Here is a 27,219-nt window from a genome sequence, read left to right as displayed (position 1 = left end):
AAGACACTCACAATGTACATGCACAAACTAAACCTCAAGTGTTGGTCCTCACGTATCGCCTCCCTCAAGTGCTTGGCTTTACTACCTCTCACTAGGCTTTACTACTGACGCCACTCCTCTTGGTATCGACTACGTCCTCACCACACACTCCTCTCAGTGTAAATGTGTATTACAAGGTGATACTCTCATAATAAGGCTCAATTACAAGATTTGTTCTCTAATTATGAATGAGAACACAATGAAGCTCACTCTCACAATGTCACTCACAATAACCCACAATATAGTGTATGTCATCCTAAAAGCTCAATAGGGATGCGTGTGTGATAAATGAGTATAAATAAAATCTAACTCAAAAAGAACTATCAATAAAGTTGATATGAAATTCAAGAATAAAAATACTAGGTAATGAGTTAGGGAAACTTCTCTATAAACACAAAGAGATTGATATGAAATTCAAGAATAAAAATACTAGGTAATGAGTTAGGGAAACTTCTCTATAAACACAAAGAGTGGATGATGAGATATTGAGGATGAATTGGAAACTTCTCTATAAACACAAAGAGTGGATGATGAGATATTGAGGATGAATTCCTCAACCAAAGATGTAAGTTCCTCTTTGTGAAAACCAAACTCCAAAGTTAAAATAAACTAAATCAAAATTTTAAACTCTTTTAAAGCTTGTTTAAAACTATCTTGGGTGGTTGGAAATAGTTAATGCAAAAGGGTATTTATAGGCTTGAAGAAACCAACCCAAGAATCCAACAAAAACACTTAAAAAACATTAAAATAATCAAAGCTAGAAACTAACTGTTACTGTGCAACGGCTAACTTGGCGGTCGACCATGGTGACAAGGCCGGTCAACCACGAAAGGCTAAAAAATAGAGTAAGTCTCTAGACAATTCGCGGTCGACCGCCGCGACCACTTCGGTCGACCGCGGACGGATATATGACATGCACAGTTTTAAAACAGAAATGCTGATTTTTAAACTGCCTTTAAAAATAGCAAATAAATTCAGAAAAATATAAAACTTTGTGAAATGCTTGTAAACATGAAAATTAACATGTTACAAAAACTGGTTTTCAAATAGCACTACCTATTTGTAAAATCTCATTATTCTGCAAAATCGGTTAAAATGCGAAATATCGAAACACATGATTTTGACCAAAATGACTTAAACAAAGCTTTGAAACACTTTAGAATAGATTTATAGACTTATACAAGATATAAAAATAGTGTGAATAAGTCTTCAATCCATATACATAATATTTATCCATAAACATAATTTTTTGCAAATTCAATAGAATATGAAACTCATAAATGTGAAAATGAAGATATATATTGTTTCATATCTATATAGCTAAATCAAAACATATATGTATATATATAACTATATACAAACCAAAACGTGTATGTGTGTGTAAATTTGAGCTTATAGAATTAGCACACATTATATATAAACATATTCTAAGTATACCAAGATTGAATCTTCTGAAGCTTAAATTTGATTGATTGACTTGATTTGCATAGGTTTTAATATCATTATAGCTCATTTTCCTGTGTATACTAAACAACACAAAGCAAAATACTAAAAACAATATTAGTCGTAAATTATTTGTTAAATCATCATCAAAACAAGAAGGCCAACAGTGCGCTCATCAAGCAGGGGCAGTGCAGCACATACCACGCTATCAGATAAGTATACGGGAGGTTGATGCGCGGGTTCAAAGTCTTGGCGACTTCTTCCCCTTCTTCTTCCTCAACATATACGACTTTGCAGAATTGCATCGTCAAAGTGCGCAACCCACTCTGAATACATGCTATCATAGCAGGGAGCAGTGCATAAGATAGTCCATGAGCCAGGCGGATAGCAAGGTAGACCACCTCAACGAGAATTGCTTCAAAGGAATGCATAGGGACCACGCAATGCTTCAGCCATAGCATCAGGTACCTGACAAGCAGTGCCTTGTTGGAAATAGGAATCTTAGCCTGGTAGTGGAAGGACTCGAAGGTTGTCCCTGCCTTGAACCCTCCTTCGTCGGAGTTGAGGGTGTTTAGGATTAACTTGTAGTAAAAAATCCCCTTCGCCACCACCGTTTGATCGTAAATGTCCAAAGGAAGAACTGGCCTGGTTTTGTCATCGACATTCTGGAACAGATAGTCCACCCAATTCTTATGGCTAATGCCTTGGCTCCTCTTCTTCTTGCCGCGATGATCCACTGCCCCCAACAGTGTGCAGGCAAATGTGATAGTTGCACAGCAGCTACCAAAAGGTCTCGGCTATCTAGGGAAACTTGGTGGAAAGATGCTCAATTTCCTTAGGGCCGAGGACATACTCTTCATAGGGGAACTCCCCCATTGACTAACCTGAGACCTCGTACATCTCATGCAACCTGAAGCCTAACTCTCCATTCGGAGTGAAGAAGGTGTCGATCTCGGGGCAGTAGAGTTCAAGGATGCTCTAAAACTGTGGTGCATTGATCCTGAGACCGAATTGCATAGCCCTAATGGCTATATACAGCTCTATATCCCGCATATCAGCATTCTCCTCCAATATGAATTCTGTGATCTGGGACCACCAAAGTGCCATACCCGGGGCAGAATGGATCCATCGCGGAGCACGGAAGTCCTTCGACAGAAACTGGCAGCCGCATTGAAAAAGCTATGATGGAAGGTCTGAGCCACTGCTGCTGTCTCCCATATGGGCAAGTCGCTCTGTAACAAATTGGAGTGCAAGGTCGTGGCACATTTCCCTAACCTATCTATACCAAAGCCGGCCTTTGAGCTTGTAAAGAGGCAACATGTGACTCCATCTTGGGTAGGGGTCAGGTCCCAATCCATCACTCTCGGCACGGAGAGTGACCGCAATTCCATGATGGAGAACCCCTTGGGCATGGCGGGGATGAAGTAGCGGACATTAACTATGGCACGAAGCCACATACTCTCACCAAGATCTAGGCTGGTTAGGTTGGTCTTCGTATCTCCAAAAAGAATGAAGGCTTCTTATCTCCCTCGCTTAGAGTCTGTCATTGTGGCATCCATGATGAGCTCTCGAAGGGTGAGCTAGTTACCTTCAGAGATTCGTTGGTTATGCTCCATAGAGATATCAAAAGAGAAGGCTGACACAGTCTCACGAATGGGGAACCTTGCTGGAGTAAAGAACTCTACCTCACTGGCATAGCCAATGGAGCTCACCCTTGGGATGGTAGCTCCAGAGTAAACCACTGTGAAACAAGGATACGAGAGATATTAGAAATCTAGAATAAAATGAAGATTTTCACTAACTCTTCCTTTCAGGTGGACTAAGCCATGCAGGCGATTTAAGCCATGCAGGTGAACTCGGCCATGCAGGCAAACTCTACTAAGCAGGCAAACTAAGGAAGTTCGCATGAAGGAATTAACTCCGCCAGACAACGAAGTTCGCTAAAACTAACAAACTTTGCTAGACAATGAAGTTTGCCAGAACTAACGAACTTCGTCAGACAACGAAGTTCGCCTGAACTAACAAGCTCTGCCAGATAACGAAGTTCACTAGAACTAACAAACTTTACCAGACAACGAAGTTCGCCAGAATTAACGAACTTCGCTAGAACAACAGAGTTCGCCTGAATGGATGAACTTCGCTAGAAGAATGAACTTCACATGTTCATCTTCTTCAAACCCTAGGGTTACACACAAGTGAAAGGATGCAAGAAGAACAAAAAAAGAAAGACGAAATCTTTGACTCTTACAAGAAGGCAGAGCGACGTGATGAGCAGTAGAGGCGGGAGCTTTTCCCTTCCCCTTAGAAGCAGCGACTCTGGTCTTGGGTGCCATGGAAAAGATCACAAAAATCCAACAAAGAGGTTATTCTTAGAAGGCTTCTGCTCGATCGAAATCGAATCAAAGAAGATCTCGAAAGCTTTCTGGTCGAAAGAGATGGACTCTTTTGAACTACGGGTAAAGAAGACTCGAAGAAGAGATCACAATTGTCTCTTCTCAAAGAAGAACAAGCCTTTTATATAGGCAGGAAGAATCAAGCGTCCAGATCGCTTCACGAAACGATGCGACGATCAAGATCAATTTCCAAAGAAAGCAACGGTTCAGATTTGCTCTCCAAAAGACGCGACAGTTTAGATCGAACGCGTAAAGCCATATCAATCACATTTAATGCGTTGTAGGCCATCATTGCCTCGACTGGCGAACTTCACTATGCCAGGCAAAGTTCGCCTGCAGTTGTCTGGTTCGCCTACAATGCTAAGTCCGCCTGAACACTTGGCTTGCCTGAAGTTATTAGCTTCGCCTGTAGAGATCAACTTCGCTAGAACACCCAAGTTTGCTAGAAAGGTCCCACTTTGCCTGAATAAATGAATGGTGATCATTTTGCAAGTCTAAATATTCAAAGTATTTCAGACCCCGCCCTAAGCCACTACAGAGAACTTAAAAACTTTGAAGGGGGTTCGTAGAAAAATAAATTTGCTTTTATCACTAACAAAGGAAGCTTTTGGTTGATATCTAGACATGCACGAGTTGTACAACAAACACATCAAGATTTGAGCAGTATATTACCCACTTCACCCTTTTCGGATAAAAGCTGACAAACACATCTGTTTGCGTTGAAAGTTATTTTATTTGTAAAATCTATTACACGTTTATCGATTACAATGAATTCAAAAGAGTTAGTCTTTTTATAAGACTACTCGCTTACACAAATAAAATAAAAAATTATAACTCTCTTCAAACACACACAGATGACGTTTATCACATGCTGCTTGCATGGGATCTTTGCTTGTGTCTGGGACATGTTAGTCCGTGAACTGTCGCGGATCTGATCTGGTTGACAGAACGAAAAATTTAATGTTCTTGCTTCACAAAGAAAATAATCCCAGAAGTGATAATCTCAACCAAGTGAGATTATAAATCTTCTCGATATCAGAACCAAGTTTGATCTGGAGGAAAGGGGAATGTGCCTCAAACCCCTTGAACTCTCCCTCTTTATGCTGAAGAACTTTACCAAGATCTATTAGCCTCTCTGAAATTCGTGATTCACTCTTAAAAGGGACAACACCTGGCCTAAATTTCAAATCTCTTACGTATAGGACCCTAGGCTTGTATTTATAGGCTTCGGATGTAGCATTTTAGGATAGGAATTGATGATTTAATATTATCATCAGTTAACAACCGCTTAACCATATTTAGAGATGATATCAAATAGTTGGGGAGGCTCTGTAATGAAAGAATCCCGAGAAAACTATCAAAAAACGGTGGCTCGGAATTTTGCGAGCCACACTATGGTGGATCGGCCTTAGCTGAGCCACCTTAGGACCATAGGGTGGCTCGACCTTGGCCGAGCCACCTGGCCTCGGTGGAGTTATTTTGATGCAACTCGACCGCTAGGGGCTTTTCTGTTTTAGTCTTGTTCCGCCGTTTTGTACGTTGTTATCGTTTTGTTGACTCATACGCTTTATTATCTTTCTTCGTGCACTCGCTAGATCTTTTATGGCACCAGATAATCTCGTTTGACTCAGGTGATGGTGTTCATCGCCTTCTCTTCATTTTGAGCTGTGTGCGGGAACTTATAGGTGATTTTTGACGCCAAAAGATACCCCCTTTAAGTGTTTCAGTCTTATTCTTTTATAGAGGAGTCTAGAATACTTATGATACGATACGCCCAACCTTCAGTTCGTCGACTTCTTCAGCTTTCAGTCTATTCAGTATTTCATTAAATAGCCAAAATTCTTCCGGTGCTATATTTATCATCTGACCGTTGTCGAAATCTTAAACTGAGACTGGCGTGTTAATATATAAATTAGCTCGTGTCATTGAATCGACATTGAACTGATCATCTTCATCGGGAGTTTATATCTGAATCACGGTTGAGCTCCCTGGGGATTATCCTTTGACCTGGAATTGATTTGAGCCTTGTTTCGGCAAAATTATCAATGCGTTGGTTGGTGCTGACCTTCATGGCAATGGGTTGACCCGCGTTGACCTTCATTGCAACACGTGGACCGGCATTTGACTTTCGTCGTAACACGTTGACCGGCATTTGACCTTCATCTTAACGCGTTGATCATCATGAGCACAGTTTATACTCATACATTAACTGGAGTCTACAAAATTTAAGCTCTTAAGGTGTTAGAGTGGGGACGATCAGTTTATACTTGTATACTCCTGGGAGTTCGAGTCACGAGACTGGCTGGTGAATTTGGTGCGTCGGGGACTTTTGTACCTTATTACGATTACTAGGGGTGTTAACGGAGTGGATACGGCTCGGATATGACACTTACCATATCCATATCCGCTTACCCATCTCGTATACGGATATGGATACAGATATACGTCGGTAAGAAAAATTCATATCCATATCCGCCAAAATCAGATATGGTTACGGATATAGATGCGGATATATAAACGGATATGCATGCGGATACAAAAAGGATATTAGAAAACTAGATAGTATTCAGAAAAATATAGTCATGTGATACAAAAAGAGTTCGTTAATATGTTCATTATGATTAAAAAGCTAAGATTAGACATCTTGATCATCAAAATTAATCACAAATCCATAATCTAAGACTCGAAACTATCGTAAGACTATGACCAATATGTATTCGGGTATTTTCGGATACTAATACAAATATTTTACTACAAAACCATATCCGTAATCATATCCTATCGGTTATAGATTTGAGTAACCATATTTGTATCCTAACGGATATGGTTACGGATATTTCCTCGGATATGGATACGGTTTGGCACCCCTAACGATTACTCGTTCTTTTTAGAATAAATAACCATAATACTGATAGGATTTTTGGCAAACCCTCAGCCATAAACAAGTTTGACGAGCCTTTACCGAATACCATTTGAGTCGGGCTAGCATGCGGATTATTTAAGTCCGTTCCGCAAGTGACGTTAAGCTAAAAAGAATGAATTCTCTTAGACTTGATGCTATGATATTGAATACATAGACTTCATCATTTGTCGTGGGAATAGACTATCCGGCAACGCGTATTAGGCGTAGAGTTATCTTTATTCAGGGATTGAGATAACATAACCAAGATGTGAATCCTGACGTCCTTTTCACAGAGAAAGGTTAACCGGCAATGCGTGTTAGACGTTGACTTATCTCTACTTAAGATTCGAGATAAAATTCCCCATGCGTATAAGACACAGATTTTTGGCATTATTAATAACGACCTGCTACGATGTTGAATACGTGAGCATTTGTCTTTTTTACGGTAAAAGACTAACTGGCAACGTGTGTTAGGCGCTGACTTATCCCTACTTTGAATTCGGGATAAAATTTCCTATGCGTGTCAGGCACAGATTTTAGCGTTATTAATAACGATCTGTCACGATGTTGAATATGTAAGATTTTATCCTTTTTTGCAGTAAAGGACTAACCGACAACGCGTGTTAGGTGCTGACTTATCCCTACTTAGAATTCAGGATAAAATTACATGTGCGTGTCAGACACAGATTTTTGGTGTTATTAATAACGGTTTGCCACGATGTTGAATACGTGGGCTTTTATCCTTTTTTACGGTAAAAAACTAACCGGTAATGCATGTTAGGTGCTGACTTATCCCTACTTAGGGTCCGGGATAAAATTCTCCATGCATGAAAGGCATGGATTTTTGGTGCTACGGTGTTGAATACGTAGACTTGGTCGTTTTCACAGGAATGGACCACCCTGCAATATGTGTTAAATACAGATTTATCTCTATTTAGGGATCGAGATAAAGTCCCCCATGCGCGTAATGCATGGATTTTAGTATTGGAAGGTGGTGTCTTTTCTTGGGGCAAAGACGAACTCGATGTTGGAGAGGAATAAATTTTACATTCTATCTCTAGGTGCAAAAGAAACTCAAAGTGGGATCTTCACTTCAAAAATTAAAAAAGATTCGAATAACCCTAACTTTCGAAAGGTTTGATTACCGAATCTGAAGGTAAATTTCTCGTTTATTGAGAGGAAACTCCATTTATGACCCTAATTGTGGGAAGGTTTGACCAAGTGGGAGATTTAAGACGACGCTAATCGTAGGAATGTTTGATCGATCGATTTGAAAGTGAACATCTCGTTCATGAAAGGAATCGAGAGGGGATTTTTGTTTTGGTCCTAACTATAGGAAGATTTAACTAAGAAATAGTGGGAGTGGAGGTACAAATAACAGTGGGAATGTTGACTTGTACAAATCGCTGAATGGGGATTTTCGGTGTCCAGTGGCTAGGACTTAACACTAAGGGGTTTGATAATCACCATGGATCAGCAGATTGAAATTTTGGATGTCATGTCAGGCCTTCAATAGTGAGAGTGTTAAAGGCTTAGACACAGTAAGAGTTTGAATGGATTCAACTGTGAATAATCTTGGTGGACCTACTGTTAATTAATTTGATCAGTGAAGGATTTTATGGTAAAGGATCGTGAATCATTAAGCACTCTACAATTACATCCTGAGAGTTTCATGAGGAAAGATTAACCATATACAGTCGTTAAATCTCATCTCAACGAAAGAGTGCTCTAAAATTCACAGTGGGAGGGTTTTAATCATCTTGGAAATAATTAAATAGCCATAATGAGAGGTTCTTAATCATGATTAAGAATGAATTATTCCGATGATTAGTTTTTACCTTGAATAATCAATCCCTTTTGGGTTACCCTTAAGAATACCAGGTGTAGTATTCTCCAGGAACTTCCCGTTAGAATGCATTGAGGTATTCCACCCCCAGCTCTTTGACGAACCTGAATCCAATTGTATTCGGCCACATTGTCGGGTTATCCTTAAGAATATTAAGAGTAATATTCTCCAGGAACTTCCCGTTGTTGGAAATAAGGGAAGCAGTTTAACCTCGTATATTCGTCGGAGGAAAGAGAGAAGTGGTTTAATCTCTTATACTCATCGAAGGAATGAGAGAAACAGTTTAACCTCTTATACTCATTGGAGGAATGGGAGAAGCAGTTTAACTTCTTATACTCTTCGGAGGAATGGGAGAAGCAGTTTAACCTCTTATACTCATCGGAGAAGAGGATTCTCATTTGCCTTATTTTGGCATTATGATGTTGGTGTCAACCAAGGCTTGAATGCTATTCTTAAGAGCGAAGCAAGCTTTAGTGGAATGAAGGATCCTCCTATGGTACACAAAGTATTTTGAATCCGAAGTATTGTTAGCTTCCTCCTGATTCGTAATAGGTTGAAGCTTAATTTTGTTGTTTTCAAGAAGGTATTTGAAGATAGCTGGAACCTCTTCATCCTTGAAGGAGTACTCTTTTTGGAGTCTCGGATCTGGAGTCCTTCGTTACTTTTGAGGTTGATGTTGTGACGTCTGATTAGCGTTAACAGCCGCTACAGGTGACTTTTTCTTACCACGAGAAGAAAAATTCGAGTTCGGGGGGTTAGTCGTCAGTTGGCCTCTTTCAAACTTTTTTCTTTTGAGAAAACAGTCGGGTTGTTCCCCATGTAGTTTTAATTCTTTTCTTATTGTGGATGACATGACCCCTAGGGCTTCTAGCACATCAATGAAGAGATTGTTGTGGCATGTCTGTAAAGATGAATTCCTCTATGATAGGATCCCTGCAATTCATTGTCATGTTGCGGAAGCGTTTAACAAAGCTATCAATTGACTCATCATCCTTTTACTTCTCGTCTAAAAGGGCTCCGATCGACACTTCAGTGTCATCATCGAAGAAGTTGTTGAGGAACAAGCTTTTCATGTTGTTCCAGTTGTTGATACTTCCTAGCTTGTGATGGTGGTACTAATCAAAGGCGGTCCCGCGAATGGTGCCAACGAATGACTAGACCATCAAATGTTCGTTGCCAGAGTTCACACCCAGGTAGGACTTGAAGTAAATTAGGTGTTGAGTGGGTGTACCCTTTTCGTCGAACGGCGTGAAGTTAATTAGATTGAACCTCACCAGATACGAGATTGGCTCCCACTCCCTTAGATAGGGACATGGAATACCAGTCTTCTTTACCTCTTGAGCGGACATCAGTGCGTTGATCTTGCTCTCCAGGTATTTCATTTTTTTCGTCCTCGTCCGTATTTTTCTTCAGGCAATTTCGGCGAGGAAGAACTGGACCACCCCCAGCGTTGTCATCCTCGGTGGGACCACCCCCAGCATTTTGGTCAATAGGAAGTGTATCAACATTGAGATTCTCTTTCACTTTTGAATCGCTATTTACTTGATTAGTAGCGTTGCGACAGCTAGATTCACCAATCTGATTCGATAAGGCTTGAATCTGTTGATCATACAATTCCCTTATCCGTTGCACAGTCATCTCCATTTCGAATTTGAAATTCTCTTTCTACTTGGCCAGAGCATCTTCAAGGATTTTGGCCATTTTTTCAGCGTTGATCATGAACGCCTTACGAGATTGTCCTGTGCTAGACATTGTATTGTCGGAAGTGATCGCGAAGTTGGCGTCTGACGTTTCATCCTCCGAGAAGTATCCTTTATCCGGTCTAGGTCATCTAGTTACTGACCGTAACCAAGCAATGCGCTGAGATGCCTCTGAGAAAGAGTTAGGGCTGTAATGCCTTGTCGATTTTCTTTTATCGGCCACATTGATGGTAACTTCTGGAAGCTCGTCATCATGACTGGTAGATTTCTTCTTGTAGAAGCGTCTTGATTTAGATTTGGACGCTTCGGTTGGGATTCTTCCGAATACTGAGACCCTCAGTGGAGCAGTCTTGGGGCAACTACACTCTGATACTACCTTGATTAACCTCTCATAAGGACAGTGAGAGTCTAATTCTGGGGTACTTCTCTTTTAAGATTTATTCGTATCCCCAGCCCGATAGTACAACTCATCGATGTTGTAGTCGAAGTAGCCTATCAGCTATTGGTTTGAGTCTCCAGGTATAACGTTATCATTCGACAGGCATGTTTTTTTCTAAATGGGTAATAATTTGTTGGCGTTCGTAGGAGTCGTGCATTTGGGACCATGCCCTCATTAGGGTGCGTCCTTAACGGGCTCCTGGTCTTCTGCATGCACCTATATGTGCGGGAAATTACGAGCAAATTGAGAATTAAATCTGTATTATTCTCTCTAACTGACTTAGAAAAAGAATGATTGCAATTCTCTCAATATAACATCTCTCTAACTGACTTTAAAAAAAGTATAATTCTCTTTATCGGTTTCCCGATTTACAAAAAAGAGAAGGATGAAACCCTCCCTTTGTTTAAAATTGGGTTCTTTCTTTGTGGCGATGTGAGTTTAAATCTTGTATCCCGTTGACGATTCGAATACTTCAACTTCATGGGACGTCGGTCCTCTCTCCTCGACTTGACGTCTTGAGAGAACTTGCAAGGCAAGTTTATAACTCTAGCCAAGTTTTGAGAACTCTTTGTAAGAGAGCTAAGAACTTGCAAGGCAAGTTTGGAATTCTTCCCGAGTTTGGGGGGAAATTGCTGGGCAAGTTGTGAACTCTAGGCGAGTTTGAACTCCAAAGAAGAATTGAACCTTCAAGAGAACTAAAAGAAATGGGTTAAAGACCAAGCCAAGAGATCAAAGAATGCTTTAAGAAAACTCTCCAAGAAGCTCAAAATCTCCAAGAAACTCAAACTCTCTAAGAAGCTCTTGCTCTCCCTCCTCTTCTTCCTTTTTTTCTCTTATTTTTGGCCCCCATTTTCTTGCTAGAGATCGAGCCCTATATATAGGGTAATCAGGGGGTAAGGCACCCCTTAATAGGCCCTTAATTATGCTCATACCTTGACAGGACAGTTTTGAAAATAGTTCCTAAGTCAAAAACGCAAGGGTCGCGTTCTAGAGAAAAGGGCGTGGGGTGAACCCTACGTCTGGGAACTGGAAGTGCAGGGTGACCCCTGTGTTTGGGATCTGGAACGCATGGTGATCCTTGTGTTTGGGATTTGGAATGCATGGCGACCCCTGTATTTGGGATCTAGAAGCACATGACGACCCCTGTGTTTATGATCTGGAAGCGCATGCCGACCCCTACGTTTGGGATCTGTAACGCATGGTGACACCTGAATTTGAGATCTGGAATGTGGGGCGAACCCTACGTTTGGGATCTGGAACACATGGCGACCTCTTTGTTTGAGCTTGGCAACGTGAGGTGAACCCTGTGTTTTGCCTTGGAAGTGCAGGGTGACCTCTGTGTTTGAGCTTCTGGGACGTGGAAGAGGGCTTCCACGTTTGGATTTGTAGAGATCGTCAATTGTAATCTCTAGAATTTGTTGAGCGGGACCTATAGAAGGACGATCTTTATGATTCTGCATACAATAGGATTTTTGGCAAACCCTCAGCCATCAACGAATTTGATAAGCCCTTACCAACTACCGTTTGAGTCGGGCTAGCATGTGGATTGTCTAAGTTTGTTCCACATGTAACGTTGTGCTAAAAGAATGAGCTCTCTTAGACTTAGTCCTATGATACCAAATACATAGACTTTACCGCCATTTCTTCTTGTGTTATGTTTTCATTTGAAACACTAAAAGAAAGTTGGAAGTACCAGAGGTATAGTATTAGCTTAGCATAAATTTTTACTTAGAGTGAATTCAGAAATTTTCTTCATTATCACTAGGATAATTCCAGAAAATCTTCAATCCGCTGGGGATTCTATAATTAATACTTGTTATTTTTATCGAAAGAGACCTAACAAGTTCATTGGGGGTTTGACTGTTGGAGGTGTGATGTTAACCTAATAGTATTTTTGGGCCTATCATTCTATTAAAGAGAGTCGATAAACTGATTTGGTCGTCAGAGGTATGATATTAACTTGACGTGTTTGTGGACCTATCACTGTATTGAAGAGAGTCGATAAGTTGATTGGATCGTAAGAGGTGTTTTATTAATGCGATAAGATTGTGGACCTATCACTCTATTGAAGAGATTCGATAAGTTAATTGTCAGAGGTTTGTTGTTAACTTGACATGAATTTTTTTGTGATTTAAACAACTTTGTGGACCTATCATCTCATTAGAGAGGATTAATAAGTTGACTGTCAGAGATGTAGTGTTAACATGACAGGAATTTTATTATGATTTGAACAAATTTATGGACCTATCATCCCATTAGTGAGGATTGATAAGTTGATTGTTAGAGGTGTAGTGTTAACATGACAGTAATTTTGTTACGATTTGAACAACTTTGTGGACCTATCATTCCATTGGATAGGATTGATAAGTTGACTGTCAGGGGTATAGTGTTAACATGACAGGAGTTTTTTTGTGATTTGAACAACTTTGTGGACCTATCATCCCATTGGAGAGGATTGATAAGTTGACTGTCAGAGGTGTAGTGTTAACATGATAGGAATTTTGTCATCAAAAAAGTTTGTCATATTAAGAATGAAGCAAACTAAAGTTATACTCCGTGGGGATGATGATCATCAGAAGTGTAATGTTAACTTGACGATGTGAAAGATTCGTTACTCTTAATCCAGTGGATTCCAAGCAACTAACCCCCAGTCTAAGTGAGTTCAGTTTTCCTTTTTAGACTCAGCTGGAGGGAGAAAAGGGGGTCCCATGATTCTTTATGGGTAATATTTCTTGAGAAATTTTCCGTTGATTGGCATCATGAGCCTATCATATTTTTGATTGATGAGACGGTAGGCTCCATTCGAGTAAACTGACTCTACCATGAAGGGTCTTTCTCATTTGGGATTGAACTACCCTTTCATCTTGTGCGTCATGACCATGGGTCGTCTGACTACTAAGACAAGATCGCCTTTCTTAAATATCCTTTCTTTGACCTTTTTGTTATAGGCTTTGGAGATCCGAGCTTGATATAACTCGATCTGTTGTTGAGCATGAAGTCGCTTATCATCCAACGCTTCTAGCTCTTGAAGGCATAATCGATGACGGTCCTCATCTGTCATCCCGGTCGCAAGGGCAACTCTCAGGGATGAAATCTGAATTTCTAATGATAGTACAGCCTCGCAGCCATACATCAAAGAGAAGGGAGTAGCTTTTGTCGGGGTCCTCACCATTGTGCGGTAGGCCCATAAACATTCGCCGAGTCGTTCATCCCAGTCACGTCGGCTTTTGGAGATGAACTTCTTGAGAAGCTTCACGATTGTCTTGTTAAAAGGTCCTGCAAGACCATTAGCTAGCAGATAATATGTTGTTGACGTAACGCTTTGAATTCTAAACTTATTGCAGAATCTCTAAAAACTGTAGCTCACAAATTGAGTTCCATTATCATGAACTATTCACCTTGGTAGACCAAAGCAGTAGACGACATGGTGTTTGATGAACTTGATCACGTCCGAAGCCTTGACTTCTTTCAAAGGAACTGCTTCTGCCCATTTTGAAAAGTAATCGATTATTGCCAAGACAAACTGATGCCCTTTGGATGTTGGAGGGAAAATGGGTCCAACAATATCCATTAACCCACATCTCGAATGGACAAGACGGAGATGTCGGATGCAGATTCCCTGATGCTTGATGAATGAAATCACCGTGGACCTGGCATACGTAATATCTTTTAGCATAATTGACGGCATCGGTGATCATTTTAGGCCAGTAATAGCCGAGTCTGCGGAGTCGATCCCCTAGTTTAGCTCCGGGTTGATGAGCCTCACACATTCCGTCGTGAGATTCTCTGAGAACTTTTTGTGCCTCTTTCCTGGAAAGGCAGTGAAGCAAAATTCTATCATGTGATTTTCGATACAAAGTTCAAGATACTACATCATAATAGAATCGAAGGGTCTTCCGTTTGACGGCGACCACTTCTTTAGAATCATCGGGTAGTATGCCATGCAAGACATAGTCGATGAATGAGAATCGTCAATCTCTTGGTTCAGGACCTGTGGAAGCTTCGCAAACAATCTCTGTTGTTGCCTCTTCTGAGTGATTTCCTAGAGGGAGCTTAGGGTGATACAGATCATGGCCTGCCACGAGTATCTTCGTTTCTGACTTTGGTGGCAATGTCAGTGAAGTTGCTAGCAAAGCTAAGGCGTCTGCATAGGCGTTACGGGATCGTGGAACATGTCCGATAAAGAAGCCCTCAAATATTTGGGCTACAAAGTGGTATGGGATCAAATACTCGTTATGCACTTCGTATTCTCCTCGGACTTGATTTTCGATGAGTTGAGAATTACCGTAGGCTTCGAGGTATTGGACGTTGAGTTCCTCGGCCAGCTGCATTCCTAGTAGTAAAGCATTGTACTCTGCTATGTTATTGGTGCATGGCTCGATTAAGGAAAATCCTCTTGGGATCACCTGACCAATTGGGGATACGAGCACAACTCTCACACCGACTGTGATTCCTCCATTAGGACTTTCTCTAGATGCATCGTCGAAGAACAATTTCCATACTTGTATGACTCCTTGAGTCACGTAAGCCTCTGCAACTTCGTCGGGTAAGTCTTCATACAATTTGGAAGAATCAGGCACCGGATGGTTAGCTAAGAAATCTGCCAGAGCTTGGCTTTTAACAGCCTTCTAAGGCGTGAACTGCAGTGAATAGTGTGACAAAAGTATCGCCTATTTTGTGAGACGATAATTTAGCGAAGAAGGTTTCATCATGAGCACTCTCAAAGGGTTCACTTTGGAAATAACGTGAATAGTCTATCCAACTAAGTAATGTCGTATTTTCTGAATGGCGAAAACCAAGGCAAGACATTCTTTTTCCACCAAATTGTACTAGTGTTCAGCTCCAATCATGGTTCTACTGAGGTAGTAGATTGCCTGCTCATGGCCCTCATTATTGTTCTAAGCTAATAAAGCTCTCAGAGAATGTTTCATGGCCCTCACATATAACAGGAATGGTTTTCCTGTCACAGGGGCCACTAAGACGGGCGGCTGAGTGATATATTGCTTGATTTTCTCAAATACCTTTTGGCAGTTTTCATCCCAAACAAATGAGACTCCTTTCTTCATTAATTTGGTGAACAGCTGGCAGCGTCCTGAGAGGTTTTATATGAATCTCTGGATGTAAGCCAATCTGCCCTGTAGGCCTCTGAGTTCCTTGATATTCTTCGGAGATTACATTTCTTGGATAGCCCGAACCTTTTCTGGATCGAGGAAAATCCCTTATAACTGCCAGAATCTGAACTGTCGGATCAAATTCTGGCCAACGCCGAGATTAATTATCAGAATTCAAAGCAGCCTCTCAGAGATCGAGGCACATCCCACTCACATCGAATAGCCTGCAATCTGCCAAGAAAAGTGGAGCTGTGATAATCAAGAAGAATGTGCAGTGACGTCAGCCACGTCCATCTAAAGCAACTTTCATTTCACTCGGACCTGGCTAAAGCCGACTCCAACCGAAAGGGGCTAACTGTTATGGTATTTTCAATCACCTAAATACAACTTTTTGCTAGCAACGGATAGGTGTACTCCTGCATGCAATGACCCAATCAAATTGGAGGTCTAAAACCAACAAGGGTTCCCAACTTAGCCAACTCATCGAGTTGACATTCATTCATGTCGACTCAAAAGGCAGTACTAGTCGACCCTCTTGTCGAAGATGACTCGCAACGAGCCCACTCGACCTGCTATTTGACGCCTCTCGATGACGATTCGAAAGGCATTACTTCTCGACCAAGTTAGAGGACTTCGGCCTCGAGCTCCCCTACTAACAACATTGACGTCACATTTAATGCTTGGCAGGTGCCATCATGCCTCTAGTCCCAATAGTTTTCATGACTCATCGGACCACGTCAATACTGTCATGCCTCCGATCAATTCTCATTTAATGCTGAGATGATCTCTCCTCTAGTTGCCAGCCAATACCTGTAAAGAAAGAGCTGACTCAGCCGCCAGCTCATGCTTCTTCACTGCCATCCTGTGCTCGGCCACAATGACGGTTCTGTCCTTCCAGCACCACTAAAAATAAGAGGTATTGTTCTAACATTAAGGGATTTTTGGAAGGTTCACAAATCTGATCTTCTAATAGAGATCTGCAAATTACTGCACACACAAGAACTCTCATAGTTCTTTACTTTCCTCACTCAAGCTCACCAGCTAACTTGATCGTCGGAGGAACCACGGGTGAACCAGTCCTCGTCCTCTCATGTGTTTCTATATGTGCAGACTTCTCAACCACTCAACTCAGAACTAGATATTCGAGAAAGAAAGTGGCTCACTCATCAACCTCACCCTCATCCAACCACGGATTTAATTGACTGTGTGATCACTTAACATCAACAGAAGCTAAACTTATACTCGATCAAAACATACTACAAATAACTACGTAAGAATGCAATCACAAAAGGTACACATATCAACTTGATAAAATGCATCTTTTTCATTCATTCATATGTAATGATATTTATAATGCAAGGGATCCTTACAATACACAGATGTTAAAAAAAAGAGATACATGTGAGCTCCTAAGGGGCCGAACTTGGAGCAAGTGCAAAACTTGAAGGTGGAACAACACTAGGAGTTAGAACAGGACTCAAGACTGGAGGTGCTGCAGTAGTAGAAGTCGGTGGAGGAGACAACCGATGCTTGGACGCGACCTCTTCATCCGCTTCCTCTTCAATCGGCTCACCCCACTATTATGAGCCGAGTCCTCGCTTGTTCATTAAGCCGACTCTTCACCATCTCATCTCCATTCTCGACCTCGAGAACAAGTCATCCTCCTCTCCTCTCTATCTCCTATAAAGCGCTAAGGCAATTGGCCAAGGATAGTGGAACCGCTCGGGATCGGTCTTTAGCTCGATCGAAAGCTACATCTTCAGATAGTTGAACCCGACCTTACAAACCAAGGTCACTTCCACCTTCCCGAGTGTAGTTGCGATAATTTTCAACGACCTCGAATCGGTAGGTCTTGGACTCCAAATGATTGAGGCAACCTTGTAACGTCTATATCTCGGAAAGAGACGAGCCGCGTTGTCGCTTAGCCTCTAGTGTAGCTCGGGTAGCCTCTTGCATCAGCTTTTAGTGAGCGACCTCCTCCAATTGATCCTCAGCATTCTAAAAAGACAGTTGAGCTCGCTCATAAGGGTAAGCGGATTCCCACTTCTTAACCTTGACCTCGTCAGTCAGATACTTTATTTTGTCATCTCGTTCGCGAAGTTCGTGATTGAGATGACCAAGATCTTCCTGGAGCTTATTAATTTGGGACGACTTCTGGCTAAAGCCTTTATTTTTGTCGTCCCACATTTGCAACTCCCTTTCCCACATACTCTGGCTCCTCTTCTAGGCCGCTAACTCACCCTCCCTGGGAGCTGCCCTTTGATTGGCCGCCTCCCAAGCTGTCCTCTGTGTCTCCAATTCCTTTTTTGGTAAGAAAGATTAAATTTTTCATTACCAGCTATAGAAAAGGAGTACAAACCAACTATACACACAGCCCTCTAAAAAAAATAGTAGGGCTTCAACTAAAAAGAAAGTAAAACTGCTCTATACATGGAAAAAGGTCAATGTATTAACATCAAGAAAGAGACTATGACTCAAAAATAGGATATATGCACATCTTCCTACACCATCGCCTATTTGAAGGGTTATCCTTCATTTTCACAATTCTACTACATTGCACCTTGAGCTCATATCTAATACGTTGTAATATTTCCTGCAAACTGAGCTTCCTTCCTTGGAAGATAATCAAATTTCTAGCTACCCAAATAAGGTACAAGCAAGCTGCAACTGCTGCCCTTTTAATCCTCCTGATGGATAAAAATCCCTTCCAAGCAGACGCCAACCAAAGCATAATATCCTGCCATTGAGGAGGTGAGAATTCCTACACAAAAGCCATGACTGAAAACCATAGGTCCAAGCTAAATGAGCATTAGAAAGATAAATGATCCCTGCATTCAATCATCACACCACATAAGACACAAGTAGTATCCTCAACCACTCCAATGCGCTTCAATCTATTCTTAGTAGGCAACCAATCAAGACATGCTAGCCAGAATGAGAATGAATGTTTTGAAATAGAAAACATATTCCAAACAGCATGGTTGGATCTGTGTGCACATTTTGGGTTGGGGATGTGCACATTATATGTAACAACCAGTTTATTAATTTAGCTGGCTGGATTACTGGTATGTAATCCATCCTTTTTCTCAAAAAAAAAAACTCCAAACAGCATGAGACCATTGTTTTTCCTCCAACTCACCAAGTAAAATAACATAAGCTGATGAAGAACTAAACTCAAGTTTTGCACCTCTCCTCCACTGAAGTCTCTCATTACTCTAATTTACACGAAGTATAGCATTAGATCTCAATTTTAAGAAACTCCTAAAAATCCAAGAATAATGAGGTTTCAACCTCAATATCCCAAGAACAATTTTTCAGATAATATCCATGAACCCACCTGACCCATAAAGAACATTTCATTAGCAGTAGATACCAAATATTCTTCAAGATCAAATCTTTGTTCAGAAAGAAATATTTGTTGTAACCCAAGTCCCCACATACTTTAGGCTGACAAACATAGTTCCAGGCCACTTTGGCATTAGTGTGTTGGGCATAAGAACCAGTCCACAAGTAGCCTCTGCACAATTGTTCCATAGACTTAAATAATTTTACTAGGCAACAATATTCTCCCCCAATAAGAAAGCATGCTATAAATGACAGACTTAATAAGAAATCTGTCCGAATAGGAAAAAAATCTAGCCGTCCAGCTTCTGATTTTAGAAAGATTCTCTTAGTTAAAACACAACAATCATGAGAAGAAAGCTCTTTGGCGGATAAAGGAATGATCAAATATCTAATAGGCAACTCCCCCTCCACAACTTTTAAATATTGGACAATCAAATGCTTGGTTGTAGTAGAAATCCCTCCAAAAAAATATCTGACTCTTTAAGACTCACTCACACATAGGCCAGAAGCATGAGAAAAATGTAAAAAATCTTTGATAGAGCTGCTCAATTGAACTCATATCACCTCTACAGAACAACATCATATTGTCTGCAAAGCATAAATGGGTAAGTTTATCCTTCTTGCACTTAGGGTGAAAGTGAAACCTCTTATCATCATTTAAGTCAGCAAAGCATCTGCTAAGGTACTCCATGACAATCACAAATAAATAGGGAGAGACAGGATCCCCCTGTCTTATCCATCTTTTCCCCTGAAAAGGTTTACTAGGATGTCCATTGACCGTTATAGAGTAAAAAGCAGTGCAAACCACTACATAATCCATCTCCTAAACTTACGTGGAAAGCCCAAACCCAATTATATGGCATCAAGAAAATACCAATTGATAGAGTCGTAGGGCTTTCTAAGATCAATCTTTAATGTGCATCTTGGGGATAAATTTTTCTTCCCATACATATGTACTAATTCTTGTGCCATAAACACATTGTGAACAATACTTCTATCTTCAATGAAAGCCCCCTGATTCTCACTAATAAGAGTATGCAACACTTTCCCAAGCCTATTTGCAGGAACATTAGAAATACATTTATAAAGAACATTGCAACAGGCTATAGGTCTAAAATCAGCAACATTATTAGGGCATTGAGACTTTGGGACAAGTGTCATAGAGGTACGGTTAAGAGATTTTAGCAATTTTCCATGTCTGAAAAAACCATTTACAGCATTTATGATGTTAGCTCCAACAATATCCCAAGCATCCTTGTAGAATGTTGAAGAAAACCTATCACGACCAGGACATTTCCACACATTGATCTGAAAAAGAGATTCTAGAGAGACTGGACTACTTAGCTCAATGCATTGTTCCTCATTTACAAGAGCTCCTCTTAGGAAAATTTTAGATAGAGGAGGTTGATAAGGCACAGCTACACCCAACAGCTTACTGTAAAACATAACTAATTCCTCTTGAATATCACTCTGTTTTGACAATTGAACACCCTAAGAATTTGATAGATTCAGTATAGCGTTCCTCATTCTTATGTGTTTAGTTTGAGCATGAAAGAAGCTTATATTACAATCTCCAGACTTTAGCCAATCCACTCTGGACTTTTGCATGAAATATGTGTCCTCATAATTAAGAATCAAATGAAATTTCTTCAAAGAATTTTGCTCATGAGGAAGAAGATTAGCATCAGAAGGACTATGTTGCAAAGCTAACTAAGCATGATATAATTCCTCTCTTGCCAATTTAACTCTACTAGATATTCCTCCAAAAGACTGAGAATTGAATTTTTTCAAATGAAATTTAACTAACTTCAACTTCTGAATAACTCTGAACATGTGGGATCCCTGAAATGTTATCTCCAAGTATGTCTCACTACCTCTTTGAACATAGGGTGATCACTCTAGAAACTAAAATATAAAAACAATGATTTTATAACTAAAGGAGCATGAAAAGAAACCAAACTTGGACTGTGATCAGAAATTCCAGCAGCCAAGAATTTTGTATCAGCATTAGGAAAGACACTCAACCATAGGTCATTGATCAAAACTCTGTCAAGTTTAGAAAAAACATGGATGTTGTTCCAAGTGTACAAATAGCCTTTGCTTTCATATCCATCAGTTTAGTATCACACATAAACCTTTGAAGTTCCAACATTTTATTTCTAGTGACATTTCTCCCATGAATTCTTTCTTCAATATAAAGAATGCAATTAAAGTCTCCAAGGACAATCCATGCATTCTTAATGGAAACAGTAAGAGATCTAATACTATTCCAAAGAGAGGATCCGAGATGAGATTGATTATATCCATATATGAAGGTAGCATAAAAAATAGAAGATGTACCATTATCCTCCACCAAGCAATGTATCATTTGAGAAGAGATTACCAGGACTTGCATAGAAAAGACTAAAGATCCCGAATGACCATGATTCTATCATGCTAATCATAATCAAAATTGTGAACAAAACTCCAAATTTGGGCACAATTATCCGCAACAATAATGGTATGAGCAGATTGTAATTTTATCTCAACAAAACCAAACAAAGAGATTCTATGTACATTTAGCAAAATCTTAACTTCTTTTTGTTTATCAAGGCGGTTAAGACCCCTAATATTCCAGTAACAAAAGGGCTCTCATCCTGGTTGAGAGGAGCTACCTCTACCCCGACTGTTCCTAAGGCCTCTATTATTTGAAAAAGGTGCCGTACGAGGTCCTTTTTTCTTGTTACTCACAAGTTTGCAAGACAAATCAACATTGATATCAATGTCATTTTCTTATGGATTTGAAGAAGAGCAAATCCATTGTTAGTATTAACTTGAGTTGGTCTAGTAGTAGTAACATCAATAGGACTCTTCCCCTTTCTAACCTGTTGCCACTCCTTCTCCTGATTTGCACCAATATCCATACTAGTTGAAGCATCAATCTCAGCTCTATTATTAGGAGTTTCATCCGGCTACACATCTGTATCAGCAATAACCTCAGTTAGGATCTCAGTGAGAGTAATTTTAAGAACATAAACCTTCTTCGTAATCTTCTTCTTGCATTTATCAGACTTGTGACCAATTTTTTTTACAATGAACACATCTTGGAGGAATCCATTCATACTCAAATTTTTGATCAAATTCTCTACCACCAGGACCTTTAATCTTCAAAGGGTTTGGCAATTCATAATCAGCTTAAATTGTGACACAAACTCTGGTAAACACAATTCTATCCTTCTTAGCAGTAATACCATTAGTGCATACAGATTTCCCTATGACACTAGCTACTTTACTCAGAACTTGTTCATTCCACAAATAGAGTTTCAAATATTTAAAGATTAAACCCAAATTGGAATTAATGAAACATTTTAACTCCTCCAAGTTAAGATCAATAGACGATGGGGCTAGAAGTAGAGATTTATTATCAATGGTCCATGGACCTTGCTTTAGAGCATACAACTTGGCTTCATTTGAGTTAAATGCGAAAATAAAAACACCAGAATTCATAGCTAAAATTTCAACAGATCCAAACTCTTTCCAATATTTATCTACATAGTTCCTAATTGAAGTATATGAAGCTTTAAATCCAAGCACATAACCTACTAGAGCAAATTTCCACTCCTGAACTCCACAATCCCATTCAGAATCATCAAATCGAACACAATCTGCTTCAGCAAATTACTGAGCAACAGAGGATAAATTCATACCATTTCTTTCTGGCGATTACCAGATATAATAGACGCCCAAGAGAAAAGAGTTTTTCACTCGAGATTGAGTTATTCCTAGATCCTTTTCCTGAGATCGATCATTGGCCAGAGCTTGGGTCGATGTTGCTGATGTCGAAGCTTGACTCATCTTCGAGGAGTAAATTAGGGTAACAGAGACAGGAAACTACCAGATCTGCAGCAAGAGAGCGAAATAACCAAAGAAGAATGAAGAAGATGAAGGTGGCGCACGATAGCAAAAGGTGCCAATGTAAGCCCGAAATCACCATAAGAGGAGCTCTCCAACCTCTCTAGTCTCCAATTCTCCCCGGAGCTTGAAGTGGAGGTCTCGTATATGCTCGAATCAAGCATGTAACCCTTGCTCAACCGAAGCTCCCCGCAGCATATAGCTCTTGAGGGGTTTGGTGAAGACCGAAATCCAGCATAATCGAAAGAATATCATCATCACGGGGCAGCAAAAATTAGTCCGAAGCCCTAGACCGAGCAATTTTGGACTCTAGAACCGACCCCTTTTATCGAGATGCCGCCTAGGGATGAATCGGTGTTCCTCAAATGGCTCCTTTATCATATCGAGGGCCGATCTTAGGCAACCCCATCAGCATCATTCTCAACTCACCCCATACCTCCGTCTCCGTGGGGAGCTTGTCGATGCGATGGGAGAAGGGCCATCCAAAACCCCACTCTTCGCAGCTTCTTGGACGAGCAGGGGTGCTCGCCTCCGCCGTAGCCCCCTCATTTTCCTTCATCGATTCCGCGGGTCCAAAGGGGCCTCGGCTGTCCACCTTCCTCAGCCTCCACTTCTATCAGACCTCTCACTCTTAGAGCCTGTTTGGATTTGTAAGGGGTGAAGGGAAACAGATCGAAGGGAAGGGAGGGCAAGGGAGTTTCCTTCTCCTTGGTTACATTCTAATTTGGGATAACAAATTTTATACTATTAGGGGGTGAACTATTAGGGGGTGAACTTAGGAGGTGAATTAACTTCACCTCCTAAGTGCTTTCAAACAAAATGAATGAAGGTGAATGGTTCCCCTATCTTCCCTTCACCCTCATCCCCCTCAATCCAAACAAGCCCCTTGATTCAGGGGAACGAGGGTGAAAGGAAGTTAGGGGAACATTCACCTCCATTCATCTTGTTTGGGAACACTTAGAAGGTGAAGTTAATTTATCCTAGTTCCCATTAATTCACCTCCTAATAGTATAAAAATTGTTACCCCCTAAATTGGGGTGTAACCAAGGGGAAGGGAACTCCCTTCCCTTCTCTCAGTTTCCCTTAACTTCTCTTCACCCCCTACAAATCCAAACAGGCCCTTAGAGCAGCTCCAATCGTCCGCGATAACTGCAAAGTAGAGCCGGACTTTGGTCCAACCGAGCGGCAATTTTTGCAGCTGAGTTGCAAAAATTGAATTGAGGCTGTAAATTTGGAGATTTCTCTCCAAATTTGCAGCCCACTCTATATTACTATTCCCAAAAAAAAGTCAATCTTACCCCTCAATCTCTTTAACAACATTGGATTATTCCAATTGTGTCCCATTATTTTTTTTGTTAATTAAACGGAAATAAAATACATTAACTTAGAATTTCGAGGAACTTAAAAAAAAAGTTACATCACTTCATTGCCGTGTCTCTCCCACAAATGTTCAATTAATGCATTTCGAAGTGCGAAGTGTGCTTCTTTGTCTTTGAATTTCTTATGTTGGGCCAGGAATTGTCGGAACCGTTCGACATCGTTCATCCCTATGTCTTCAACATTTGAAATTGATGGTGGAGTAGAAACGACAATATCTTCTTGCTCATCACGTTCATCCTCAATAATCATGTTGTGCATTATTATGCAAGTGGACATTATTATTTTTATATATTCAAAATGAGAGTAATATTAAATAATATTAATTGAAATATAAAATTCCAAGAATTAAAGAAAATTAATTCTATTTCTTATTATCAATTCATTAAAGAAAATTAATTTTATTTAAATATATGATTATTATATATTTTTAAAATAAGTAAAAGAATTAAAAAATTGAGAGAAATTGAAATGGAGTTGGAAATAGAGGAGTGTGGTTGGAGTTACATAACTCTATTTTAGCATATTCTGAGGAATATGCCAAAGTTTGGGATGCAAAATAGAGCCCCACGTTGGAGCTGCTCTTAGTAGTAGCGGAAATTGGCCCAGCCCAAGTCCTGAGAGATGCCGACCACCTGCAAGACCGAATCTCCTCATCGATCCGAATGAACCTCCTTGTCTTTTCCTTCTTCGCAGTGGAGAATAAGGGGGCGTTTGGACCCAATTTTTTTTGGGGTTTTTTTGGGTGATAGCCTGACACTTTGTCAGGCTTTCACCCTAAAACGCCTCTAAAAGAGGCGTTTTAGGGTGAAAGCCTGACAAAGACGTTTTAGGGTGAAAGCCTGATACTTTATCAGGCTTTCACCCAAAAAACACCCAAAAAAAAATCGTTCCAAACGTGCCCTAACATCCAAGAGTTTGCTCCAGAAATAAATGTTTGACAAATATTAATATTTTCATCCTTCAGCTTCATAACAAGCTTTTCGAACTCTTTAATTTGAGGCAAAACCTCAGTGTCATCTTCGAATTTGAAGTCCAGAATCTTATCAATAAGGTGAGGCTTAGAAAGCTTCCTCCAGAGCATTCCAGATTTTCTTTGCAGTGGGCTTATTGGTGTAAGCATATGCCAGATGATCAGCGAGACAGTTAAGAAGATAACTCCTGCAGAAATGATCATCTTTAGCCCAAGAGACTTCAGACTCTGAGTCTTTTTTAAAGTCAGGTTTCTCTTCAGAAACCACATAGTAGATATTCAAGAGTTGCACCCCAAAAATCACTTTACGACGCCATGCGTTAAAGTTAGATCCATTAAAGTTTTCTAACTTGAGACAGTCCACTCCAAGAGTCCTCGCAGGATCCATTAGTAGATCTGAAATATTGCTTTAAGATTGTTGGAAATTGAGGTTAAATCTGGAATTAAACAGAGGAATTTAGATGTGCTGTTATTTTAATTTCTTTTTAATTAACTGTTATGCGTTTATGAAACGTTGTGCTTAAAGTAATATTTGGTCTACTCCGGTGTAATGATTCCAAGGCCAAACTACTTCCAGGAATAGTAATACAGTACTCTGGTGTACACCAACCCAGTACTGTCAAGATCTCCTCGATCTATAAGACCTTTTGGTCAAGGAAAAAGATCTCCTCGATTTCAGAACCTTTCAGTTCAAAAGCTTTGGGTTTCAGGGTTCCTGCGGGCACGGTTTCTGTAGCAGCAGCACAACAATAGCAATAACAACGTTAATCTGACATTCGTTTTCCAAGCCCGTGTGTGTATACTGACGTTCATATTCCACGCTCGCGAGGGTATCCAGCCACCACCAAGAGCTGTCCAATGGCGCTATTTATAGGCCTCTAAGGCCAAGTCAAGAGTCACTAGCAATTAATGTGACTGTTACAATTCTCAATGACAATTAAGATTTGTAACATCAATGCATTAAATTGCTCTAAATGTTGTTATAACTGCTGTATGCAGTAACTCCTGAATACGAGGCAATCAATGGACGTGTTGCTACAAAACGTGAGGGTCATGTCTTAGCAAATCAGACGAACCTCGTTTGACAAACGAACCTCGTCAAACAAGCAAACCTCGTATGACAGACGAACCTCGTCGAATGAGCGAACATCGTCAAACAGGCGAACCTCGACGATCGAGAGAATATCGTCAAACACACAAACCTCGTATGACAGACGAACCTCGTCAAACAAGCGAACCTCGTATGACAGACTAACCTCATCGAACGAGCGAACCTTGTCGAACGAGCGAACATCGTCAAACAGGTGAACCTTGTATGACGGACGAACCTCGTCGAACGAGCGAACCTCATCAAACAGGAGAACCTCATTTGACGAACGAACCTCGTCTGACTTCGAGAACGCTAGGGTCACACCCTCGTGCGAATACGTAGCTCGTTTGTATGCTGTGAAAACAGCCTACGAGGCAGCCTTCGTGGCGCCAAACAGCATCACCTCTCCGTGCGAAGTGCAAACTGCGTCTAACAAAGCGCTACTTAGCGTCTCAGCCCGATTAGCCACGATCCCCGACCCACCAACCCACCACCCACCACCCACTAGAACTTATGAGTGATTAATTCAAATAAAACACTTCTCGGGTTGTCGTTGGCAAACCTCAAACAAGGGATTCAAATAAAACACTTCTCGGCTTGCCGTTGGCAAACCTCGAACAATGGACCTTTTGAAACACTAAAACATAAACTTTCTACTAGGCTACTAAAC

The sequence above is a fragment of the Asparagus officinalis genome, chromosome 5, assembly GCF_001876935.1.
Source record: "Asparagus officinalis chromosome 5, Aspof.V1, whole genome shotgun sequence".
Lineage (NCBI taxonomy): Eukaryota > Viridiplantae > Streptophyta > Magnoliopsida > Asparagales > Asparagaceae > Asparagus > Asparagus officinalis.
The sequence above is the reverse complement of the archived record's forward strand: the minus strand, read 5'-3'. Positions refer to the sequence as shown.